Source organism: Lactuca saligna, chromosome 5 (assembly GCF_052625555.1).
Source record: "Lactuca saligna cultivar CGN05327 chromosome 5, ASM5262555v1, whole genome shotgun sequence".
Classification (NCBI taxonomy): Eukaryota; Viridiplantae; Streptophyta; class Magnoliopsida; order Asterales; family Asteraceae; genus Lactuca; species Lactuca saligna.
Genome location: NC_136421.1, coordinates 267,100,821 through 267,112,707, shown reverse-complemented (window position 1 = coordinate 267,112,707; position 11,887 = coordinate 267,100,821). Strand labels below are relative to the sequence as shown.

The 11,887-nt window shown below is 34.4% G+C and overlaps 1 long non-coding RNA gene across 1 annotated transcript; it reads left to right on the top strand.

Moving 5' to 3' along the window:
- The first annotated feature begins 1,038 nt into the window (after positions 1-1,038).
- Positions 1,039-11,033, top strand: LOC145047735 (uncharacterized). The gene is made up of 4 exons (XR_013682379.1): positions 1,039-2,340; positions 3,650-3,744; positions 9,902-10,769; positions 10,856-11,033. It is a non-coding gene; the product is annotated as an uncharacterized LOC145047735 (long non-coding RNA).
- Positions 11,034-11,887: the final 854 nt, after the last annotated feature.

Below are 11,887 nucleotides of genomic sequence, written 5' to 3'. Positions count from 1 at the left end.
TCATTTTCATGATAATGAACCTCTTTTTATCTTTTTATTGATATTGCAGCAGTCATAATACATCAAAACCCATAATTTTCTTTTACCCATTTCCCTTATTTAGACACTAGCAAATACCTTTGTTCTTTGTTTTTCATTTTTCTCTTTTATGCAAATTGACGTGATGTAATGCAATCGATCGGAGAATCTCTCGAAATTTGTGTTAACGATGCTCATTATAAAAAACTTGGTTCTATAAGGAATTAGGTGAAGCTATGAATTCTAAAAAAAACATATCAAACTGAAAATAAAACACGAAACATGTATCTATAGGAATAAAGAAATTAATCATAAAAACCTTTATAATAAACATCATGATAATCCAATTTAAAATTTTGATCAAAGTTTTTTGTCACACTTCGAAGCAAATTTAAGTTTAACCCATTTGACATTCATGGATCGATCTTATAAACAAAAAGCAAAATATATCGATATTCACTTATTCAGAAAAAACAAATTTTTTATAAAGATCACGTTGAAATAAAATTCCTCAGCAATACAAGCTCACACACTGATCAATAACAATGAAAAAAAAAATAGAAAGAATTATTTGCATAAAATACATTACCAATGAAAATTAATAAAACTAAGACAAAACTTCATAAATAATCTATGTGCTTTCACAAAGTCTTTCATCAATAACTTTCAAAAACCTCATGATACATATGGTTTCAAAACTTTTGATGTTTAATCATTATTGCTGATTATGTCATATTTTGACCGTTAATAGAAAAGCATTTATGTCATTGCACTACCACAGTGATCATTTATGAAAGTTTTTTGTTATTTAAAAACAATATATATCATCTATTTATTTAATATATTAAGGGTCTCTCTCTCTATATATATATATATATATATATATATATATATATATATATATATATATTCATTGACAAATTCAAAGATCAAAGCTTTGAAAGATACATTTAGACAACCAAAATCAAAATTAAATTAAGCTCTATTTTTTATTTTAGTTTCATATACAAACACACATCAAAAAGCTTTGGCCGCTACTTATTTGGATGGGTGAGGGTTTTCTTATTTCTTCTTCTTTTTTAATCTAAAGAAATCAATTGGGTTTTAACCATTCTTCCTTCGATGCATCTGGTCGACAACCCCTATCCCCCTTTTTTCGATTATTCACAATAGCTATGTCTCCACCACCAATAACCTCTAAACCCTTCACATCTCTGCCGTTCTATTCTTGTCAAAGACAATCAGAGAAAAAGACCTAAAATTAGAAGAAATCTTAGAGAAATACAACTGTCAGGATTTTGATTGAATTTACGATAGAGAGTAGCATTGATGCCTCCGATTGAAACTTTCCGTTTCACAATTGCATCGCCTTTCTTTGTTTATTATTCTTCCCCTAAATTTAGATAAAATTATCCAATTTTGAAGCAAATTCATGACAGGAAAACAATAATCATATGTAATAATCAAAACTCAAAACTCATCTGAAGATAAGATGAGAGATGGTGACACGTTGGTTATACACTCGACTCATACGACTGAAGGAGAGAGAGAGAGAGAGAGAGAGAGAGAGAGAGAGAGAGAGAGAGAGAGAGAGAGCAGACTTTGAGAGAGAGAGAGAGAGAGAGAGCAAACTTTGACTTGTATACAACCAAAAAAATATCTGTCAAGAGCACCTACCGCCTGTATGTCAACATCTCGCAATAGATGAAAGAAACCTCACAAAATAATGGCCGATTCAAATCTCCCCCCAAAAAATCAAAATAAAACTAAAAATATTTACAGCCGGAAATTGAGGTTTATAAGCGGAAACTTGCAGGAGATGTCACGTTAGATGAGACGAAGATTTGAATCGGTGCAATTAGAGGTGAAAGAGGGCTCGTATCATAAAGGGATGCAGTTGGAAACAGAACAAGTGGCGTCGAAGTCTGAGAGGATGGAGGCGTTAATAGCGAGGATATATGCCATGGTGAAAAAGGTTGAAGCGTTTTCCGATTCAAGAGAGAGAAGAAGATGTAGTTAATTTTTGTCGATCCCATGGAGGACACCATCGGTGCTTGGTTTAATCTGAAGAAGGAAATCGGGGGCAGAGGCAGCGATTGGTGATTGTCGTCGCAGACAGTGGTGGTGAGAGGGAGGCTGCTCCGGTGGCTTCCCTTACTTTCTCTCATTTTCTGGTTCGACATCACAACAAGAAGTATATTGATGTTCAGGAACATATGATCGATGGATGTATAGTGATGTTCAGGAACATATCTAGATGATGGGTTTAATTGGTTTGCAGATGATGGGTTTTAGGAGAGAGAGAGACAGACAGACAGACAGGTGGTTAAATTTTCTTAAATAAAATATGTTTCGTTATTCATATTTATTATATTTATACCATCAATCATACAAACAATAGGTTAACGCATCATAAATCCATTGTTTGAACCTTATGAGATAAATTGATAATAGGTGTTGTTAGAGATACGTTTTGAGGATCCTTAAGCAACTCTAAAAGGATAGCGGAAGCAATAAATTTTGATCCTCAATAGGCCCAAAAAACGGATCATAAAACAACCTATCTAATTCAACTTTAATATGCGATAAATCATGTAACACACTGTTTCGATTCGTTCCATAGTTCAGGGTCGTGGCCTGAAGATCAATTATCATAAGGCTACGAGTTTTAGGGAAAGAGAGATTTAGACCCATTTGGATGAGGGTAATGTACATTATGTGATCCAAGAGTTCAGTTTGTGTTTTGGAGCCCAAGGGTATAATGGTAAAAATGGTGGTCTGGGACTTTCATGAATTAATGATTTTAATTTGAGGTGTTTTAAGTCAAAAGTAATTAGATAGGGTTGTAGAGCTCTTCAATACCTTTTCATGGATATAAAGATCATCGAAAACGGAGTTGGAATGAATAAGTTATGATCGTTAGAAGTTAGGAATGTTTTGGGGTTATTCCAGTACGATGGCAGTACAGGAATTACGTTGGGCGTACTAGGTATCCCTGGTATGCTGGGCATAGCAGGAGTATGCTGGACGTACGCAATCAGTTCCTAAACGCTATTTTCGTGGTTTGAGTCCTATTTAAGCTCTTTAATTTTCCCAAAAACATTATATTCTCAACATCCACCTCTCTAACACCCTCTCTTGAAACCCTAACCCTAGTTTGAACCTTATGAGCAAAAGAAGGTGGTATTAAGTGCTTTGGAGTGTTCTTGGTGCATCTTGGAGAAGAATGATCTCATTAGAGAAGTTTTAGTTGCATTATAGCTTGTAGATCCAGACTTTGTTCACCTTGATCTTTCTTCTAGAGGTATAAAGCTTGAATCATGATGATATATTTGTTAGATCTAGCTAGTTTTGGGTGTTATGAGCTTTGGGTCACTTTAGTGCTTAACGTTTAGATCTTGAAAGTTTGTGACCTTGTTATGGATAAAGTTTGAAACTTTATCCAGCTAAACATCATATTGATTCAGATCTAAAGGTTGGAGGCTTGGACTTACTAAATTAAGTGGAAATAGATGCACTTCTATCCCTTTGAGACTTAAAAACTAGATCTTTGTTGTTTGAATGTATGGTATGTGGTATTTTAGGGAACTCACTAATCTTTATGCTTACATTTTTATTGTTATGGTTTCAGTTACTTCCGGTTCGAAAGGGAAAGGCCCAGCTTGATCGCAGCGCATCCACCCAAGCTTCTATTGGATTAGATGTCTAAGCCCATAACTATAATTGGTATGTACTTGACCCGAGAGTAGCATGATCTAATATATTAATATATTATAAGAAAAAGGATACTTATGATTTGTTAATATATTATAAGTTCTAATATATTAATATGAAATCATATTATTTAATTAGTATTGATCAAGAATTAATTTGGAATTAATTTTGTAATCAAAAGAGACTAATTAAATATATGAGGATTGATTATGTAAATCATTCATTCTTATATATGTGGGCTTATGATCCATAGTTCTTCATGTTGGGCTTAACCCATGTGGTAACCCATGGATACTCCATGGAGGTTTTAACCCCTGGAGCATGAAGAATATGGAAGGTCAATGTAACGTCCGTAGATCCGGGCTAGTCAATTTAGAGGCAATAGGGGTCGAAAACGACTTTTCGACAAAAGATTATTAAGAATAAATAATCTCAACCAAGTTTTAGTATATGTTACAAGGTTTCCGTACATATAAAGAGCGTCGAAATTCGAGTTATAACGAAGAAGTTATGACCCGTCGAAGTTTCGTGACGAAACCGACACGATACCGGGAGGCATAAATAGTGAATTTACGATAGAGCGAGATTTAGCGTTAGCGATCTAAACGAAAGATGTAGTACTCGTAAATACCAACATGTGGATATAAAGAACGTCGATAATAGAGCTCGTATGCGGAATTTGTGGATGAAGCTTAGTCCCTACTTTTCGAGCGCGACGAATTCGATACAGTTTTGTAAATCGGAGATAGAATGAGAATTAGCCAACGAGGTCTAAATGAGAGTTGAAGATCTCATTAATAGGAACTCAACAGTAAAAAGACAAACAAAAACGGAGCTCGTATGCGAAAGTTATGGACGAAGCTTAGTCTCTACTTCTCGAGCACGACGAATTCGATACAGTTTTGTAAATCCGAGATAGAATGAGCATTAGCCAACGAGGTCTAAATGAAAGTTGAAAATCTCATTAATAGGAACTCAACGGTAAAAAGACAGACAAAAACGGAGCTCGTATGCAAAAGTTACGGACAAAGCTTAGAGACTACTTTACTATACAATTCCTATAAATAAGAGATGAACTCTTCATAATTTCCTCACACCTTCAAACCTTTCTTTCTCTCTCTAACCTCCCTAAACCCCTCCCAAGTCTAGGGAACCTCCCTATCGTGAGAAGAAAGCCCCGGAGCGCCCGACGGCTCCGAGAAGAAAAGCTTTCGGCTCGGAAACGCTGCTCCAGCGAAGCCTGGTTTTTAATAAAAACTTGTTATAAGTGAGTTACGCCTATACTATATTTAATATAGCTTTTATTTAATTATAGTAACATTATTAGGACCTTAAAATAATTATTTGGGCTATTATTATGAGTTATATTGAGTGTTATTTAACGCTTATATAATAGTAATAATAGCTAGACTATTAATTAGTCGCGATTAATGTTAAAACTAAACTCTAGTGGTATTAATACTAGGTTTTGGTCAAGGAAAAAATTGTTTTGAGATAACGAAGTGATGTTCAAGTACCGAGTCACCACCTAATCAAGTGAGTGCATAGTTACTTTCATCTTACACATAGATATGAAGTATTTTATATAAATTACGTGATGTGTGTGCATATTATCTGTATACTTGCTATCTATGCTGGATCAACGATTTTATACATGTTTTAAATGATTTAAACTATATATGTATTTTATATCTACAAAATGTGTTGGGTAAAACATGGGTAAATGTAATAGTTTTTGTGTGACCAAATAAAATAATGAGAGGCCTCATTATAGATGTTATTGATGATCCAGTCATCTAGCATTGTATAGATGACGACCACAGATTATTCTAGACAGTCCAGTGGAACACTAGCAGGATCGCAACCTGTAGGTGTTTATTTGAACTGTGTGTTTATTTGAACTGTGTGCTCACCAGATGTACTCCATCCCCCACATGGTTGCCTTAAGGACATTTATTGCTGAGGAATCCCCTTAGCAGTAGTGTCCATCCCGATGATAGTACTTAGACTAGGTCCCTTGTGTTAGATGTTTTAGGGACGTAAAGTGAGGATAACGGGAACGGATAATTGGGTTTGTTTGGTTTGATAAAGTTAATAAACTTATTTATTGTGGGTTGAAAACCCTATGTGCTCACCAGGCTCCCAAGCCTGACCCACTCAGTATCTTGTATTACAGATAGTGGCGCATGAGCATAGATGTGATGTCTTGGGATGAGAGATTAATGGATTTTAGGCCTGTAAATACGGAATAATGTAGTAAGGCCTATATTGTATTGTTTATGCTTATGATCTGTATCAAACATGACATGCCAAGTCTTTTTAATGAAATACATTTCTACGGAAATGCTTTTGATAAATCTTTATCATATATTGTTTTGGGACAAATTTCGTAACACTTTTATTTAAAATATTACTCTGATTTTTAAACAAAGCATAAACAAAATCAGTCTTTTCTGGCCGTGAAAATGGGGATGTCACAGTCAAGCACATTAAGGTTTACGTGGTGTAACCCTAGTTAAGCCACACTATATAAGGACCCCTCTAGTTCATGAAATTCGCACTATTGGATACACAAAGAGGGATAGCCGATTTTTGGTGAAAGTATTCTTCTTCACAAGTTATTCCAATTGTTGGTGGTGTTGTGTGAACCATTTGAGGTGCAACACTTGGGGCACTAAGCTCTTAAAGGTTCAAGACTTCAAGCTTCACCAAAATATATGCCATCTAACTAGACTTTTATAGTATAGATACTCCATTGTATGCTAGTTAGGATGATGCTTTGGAATTTTGAATGTAAGCATGTAGAATAGAGAAAACATAGATCCAAAGCACATAGGGTTGCATGTACACCATAGGAGTGTTAGAATGCTCAAAACCCTACAATGGTATCAGAGCCTATAGCTATTTTAAATTATACTTGATGCTGTTGCTTGAAAATCGACTTTGTTTGTTGTTTAGACAGGGGACTCGATGAGTCCATAGAGTGACTCGATGAGTCCATGTGTAATTTCATCCAACTCGTCGAGTTTGTTCATGCACTCGACGAGTTGGAGTCCCTGACAGCATACTTTTGAGTTTGAAGGCTGGAATTGGACGAGAATCATTACCCTAAGCTGTTTTTGAACTTATAAATATGTTTTTTATGTGGTAATGATCATTCTAATCCAATTCAAAAGATAATTGTCAAAAGTTTCATGTTTTGTTTTAGTTTAATGGTTAGGCGAATTACATGAAAATTGTTTGATTTGAATTGTCTTGTTCATATGAGTTTAATCTAGATCATGATTCTTTCTTGACATGTTTGTTAGTTTATTATATGATCTAAATGGACTTTAATGGATTGCATAACTTGTCCTCAAGTTATGGAAAACCAAAAGTTTTTCCTTTAAAAGAGTTATTAAAGTCATAGGTTATAAACTTGAAGAGTCTCTTTTCATAAATTGTTTTATGACCTCCATAACTTGTCCTCCAGTTATGGATTTTCAAGAGTCTTTCCATTAAAATCCATATTAAAATCATATGTTATGGATTCCAAAAGTTTTTTTTTGAATTGTTCAAAACCTGCCCTCAAGTTTTGGAATTTGTAAATGTATAGTCTTCCTTTGACACATTTAGTTCCAAACCCTTAGAATTTTAATACTTAAAATTTGACCCTTATACTATTATAATATTAATAGTTAATATTATATATATATATATATATATATATATATATATATATATATATATATATATATGTATAAGATTAAAGTCAATCTTACCGTTAGTAGGACTCATTCACGAAGCCAGTCTATAAGGGGGATATAAGGTTATTGCCTATAAAATAACAGTTTAATGGGTGTACACTCTCACCCACCGCTTCCTTGATTAGTGGAGGGTCGTTAGCCGAACTGGTAGGATAGGACTATAATTTTCCCTTCATTAAAAGTATAATTATAAATATAAAGTAACTAAACTTTATTAAATTCCCAATCTTAGTTACTTTAGGAAAATGTGAATTTGGTGCTAACCCATTAAATTGCACTTTTCACCTTTGTTAAGTCGTTAGTGGAGCGTATGTGGTTAACCGACACACTAATCTAGGACTGACAATGCATGGAAAAGGGTAACTTGATGTTAATCATAAATTAATGGAGTTTGTGTGGTTAACCGACACATTGATTAGGTGGTTGTAACATTGAGTGTATCAAGCTAATTTGCATGGTTATTCACTCCTTGTTTGTGATCCTCGGCATCCCAGTCACAAAATTGAAGGGCACAATCGAGATTTAAACATGTCATTGAATAGTTCAATGTATCTCAAAGGATCTAGGAATTTCTATTCATTTAAAACCTTATGACTCATTTTTCATGGTGGAAGTTGGTAAATCGTCATTTACCTAGCTTCAAATATTTTGTAGCTTGGATTACAATATCCCTCTTCCAAGTTATAAAATATTGTGTTGGGCCCTAGCCTTAATATTTCAAATTGGGTGTTATATTAAGGACTTAAATCAACTAACTTTGAATTTCTCCCTTGTAGAGTCTAGTTCATACAACTATGGTCTACCCAAATCTATTGGAACAAGCTTCCCAATTTAAGATAATGTTCCACGATTGGATCATGGAAATGGAAATCATACTTCACTTTTTCCTCCTCCTCCAATTATTCTCCCTGAACCACAAGCTCGAAGACTTAAAAAGTTCAAGATCACTCAAGCCCTACTTGAAATGAAACACAAAGATGGAAGACCTATGTGTACTCATGTCTTAGAGATGTCACACATTGACAGGTTAAGAATGTTGGGAGTCGTTGTCCCAAGGAAGTTGGCTATTGACTGGGTTCTTCAGTCACTTCCCGAGTCATATAGTGACTTCATTAAGGACTACTATGTGACAGATCACGACATGACCCTTAATGATCTTGCATATTTGCATGTTGTTGCTGAATCAACAATGAATTGGTGCACTGATAAAGAAAACATGATTAGAAGATCTACTTCTCAAGCTTCTATGGACATTGACAATGTTAACATTGGAAGTCCAGAAAAAATTTCTCTTTCCAATGCAAAGAGATTGGCCATGGTTAACCCGATTGACCAAATGGTAGAGAGAAAGGCTAAGGTGTTGTTTGTTTTTTTAGAGGCAAAATGTTTGCAGTCTGCGGACCACATCTGTAGACATCTGTAGTAGAAGAGGTGGACTAAACATCTGCAGTCTGTAAAAAGAAGACTGTTTGTTTTTTAACGTCTGCGAACTATATAAAAAATTAATTTTTATAAAACATAAAAGTCTATTTCATTAATTATAGTTTTACAATACTTAAATTAAATTAATACAACCAACATCTCTATACAATCGTAACATTGTACCACTAAAAATTTTTCTTAGTAAAACATTATTGCTATTTTTGGGTTTATGCATTATATATTAAAATAAACCATGCATGTGTACAATAAAACTATTCATCTGACAGGAACTTTTTAAGTCGATCCACATACATAAGTATAGAAAGAATAACATCAATTATGGTGAATATTTTTTAATCAAATGAATAGTACAACAAAAAACTGAACCAGTTGAAGAGAACTACAATATTTTTTATGAACAGGAGGGACAATCAAATAAGACCCAAACCTGCAATGAGAAAATTAGCATCAAAACCACAAGAATTCTACAAGCTACACGAAGCATTATAATTACTAGCATTCATTTGTTCCACTTCAAAGAGATGATAATCTGCGATTTCACAATCTCAATATTTACATAAATTATAACCAATTGCAACATACCATTTTCAAGCATATAGAATCAAATCAGTAAAAATTACATCTCATTTATACAAACTAGCATTTACATAAACTAGAACCGATTTCCAATATCTTCAATTTCGTTGATGTGCTTGGAAACAGAATCAATTGGATCCCAACCATACAATTTTTTAAAAAAACAAGATTGAATCTGTTCTTCATTTGTTGCCACCATACATCCACCATACTACCAACATCGACATCAAAAATTCCTACATCATTAACAATAATTTAGCCATCTTTAGAACTCATCAACAAAAAAGAATCCCTAATTGTGTATGTTAATAACAACAATTTTAAGGGCCAACAACACAAAATCAGAATACTACAATTTAAAGGCAATATAATTAGTAGTTCACAAATTAAACCCATATTTTCAGCAAGGATAATCGATTTCACCAACACAAAATCAGAATGTGAAGAGAAACTTACCAATGCACTGGCGGAGAGGCGGAGCTGTCCGGATGTGGGATTTGCTGGAGGAGATTACATAAGTGATTTCAGCAAATATAAACATGTGATTTCAAGTTACAGAAGGGACTTCAGCAAATATAGACATATGATTTCATATTTCAGCTTAACCAATAAACCCTAGAAGAGAAAATAGATTTTCAAGGAAATAGATTCAGATGATTTTTAGAAAAAGATATACCAATGGTAGTAGAGGTCGGCAAGGTTGGTGATTGTGTGGTGAGTGACGACGACGACGAGTAGAACTCCAACGATGGCGAGAACTTCGATCTCAGGCGATGACGTGCAGGCTTTCACTAGCATCAACGTTGAAGGGTATAGCCGGCGTCGGAAGAGGGACTGGTCGTCTCTGATGTAGGGTTCTTTGATGAAAGATAGAGGGTTTTTGGGTGAAGAGGGAAGACGTGAATGTGTTAAGAAGAATCAATGTTTTTTTTGTTTACGTTTAAAAGACCTCTAAAGACCCTGGAAGACACTGTTCCATGTCTGTTCCACGAAGACCTCGCGCAGATGTTTTTAGGGTTGTGCACTTCCGAAAAACAAATAGTCTGCAAGGGCATATGTCTGTGCGTGGTCTGCGCGGCGCAGACAGAAGAGCCCACGCAGATCTGCAGAGAAAAAACAAACACCCCCTAAGTCTATGATAGTCCCGTTTACCATTCCCAAAGAGTCTGTATGTTTTTTACTGTCAAGAGAAGGGACATTGGAAGTGAAGCTGCCCTGACTACCTGAAAGATCTGAAAGAATGTAGAGATAAAATGTATGACTCTGCTTCGGGTAACTATACTCTCTAGCTCTATTAAGTTCCTAATTGTTGATTATTAATACATGATGTCACAGGGTTGCATTTTGATGTTTTGTAGGATCAAGCAAAAGGAAGGAAGCTCAAAAGTAAGATTATGCTGAATCTGATCATGAGGATGGATTTTAATCACATGGTTCGAAGATCAGATTTTTGAGCTAATGTTTAGGAGTTATGACAGATTGCTAGGAAATATGTGATAGCATAGTTTTCACTTGTAATTGCATTGTAAGTAAAGTTTTTCCGCATTTTATAATAAAATTATTTTATTTTATATCACATCTCCTTGCAATCGCATTTGTGAAATTGATGTTTGCATGTTTCCGTGTTAGCAATATGAATTTAATTCTTTCGTTTGTGGTAGTGTCAAAATTTACCAAATAACAAAAGATTCTCATCACCCAAGTTTCAGTTGGATAGAAACTTGGAATCATGCAACTAGTATTGTGTGATGAATGAGAATTTTTACCTTTGGAAAATTAACACTAATTCCTTGTTCACATGTATATGTGAGTCAAGTGAAGGATAATGGGATCGGGTACATTTTGTTGTGCGCTGGTTAGGTCCACCACGAAGAACAATATTACCATTCGTCATGATTTACTAAAGTTTAGTAAATATGATTATGCTTACAAGTTTAAGTATAATTCTGAAACATTGGAAAAGTTTCAATGTATGGCAGGACAAATGAGAAGAATCAAATTAGGCAGAAAGATAAAAGTTTCTCGATTCTAAAAAGATGGGAGAGTACTTTAGTATCATGTTTTATGATCATCTTAATGATTATGAAAAACCATGTCACAATTGATCCTCTAAAGATATCTTAGTGTAGTTGTATGGCTAAGAAGAGGAATCGTGAATGGGTGAAATGGTTAAGTTAAGAAGATGAGTCATACTTCATTCCAAAATCAAATCTTACAGTCATACTCCAAGATTGTGCCTTAAGTGACATAATCTTAAGAAGGTTTATAACACTTATCCAATGTAGAATAAAATGTTTTCTACTCTTGTACATTCGAAATTGGTATGTAGTGATGTCTTGGAAAAGACAAAGACCAACTAAGACCAATTATGTGAAGTGTTTATCTTGATA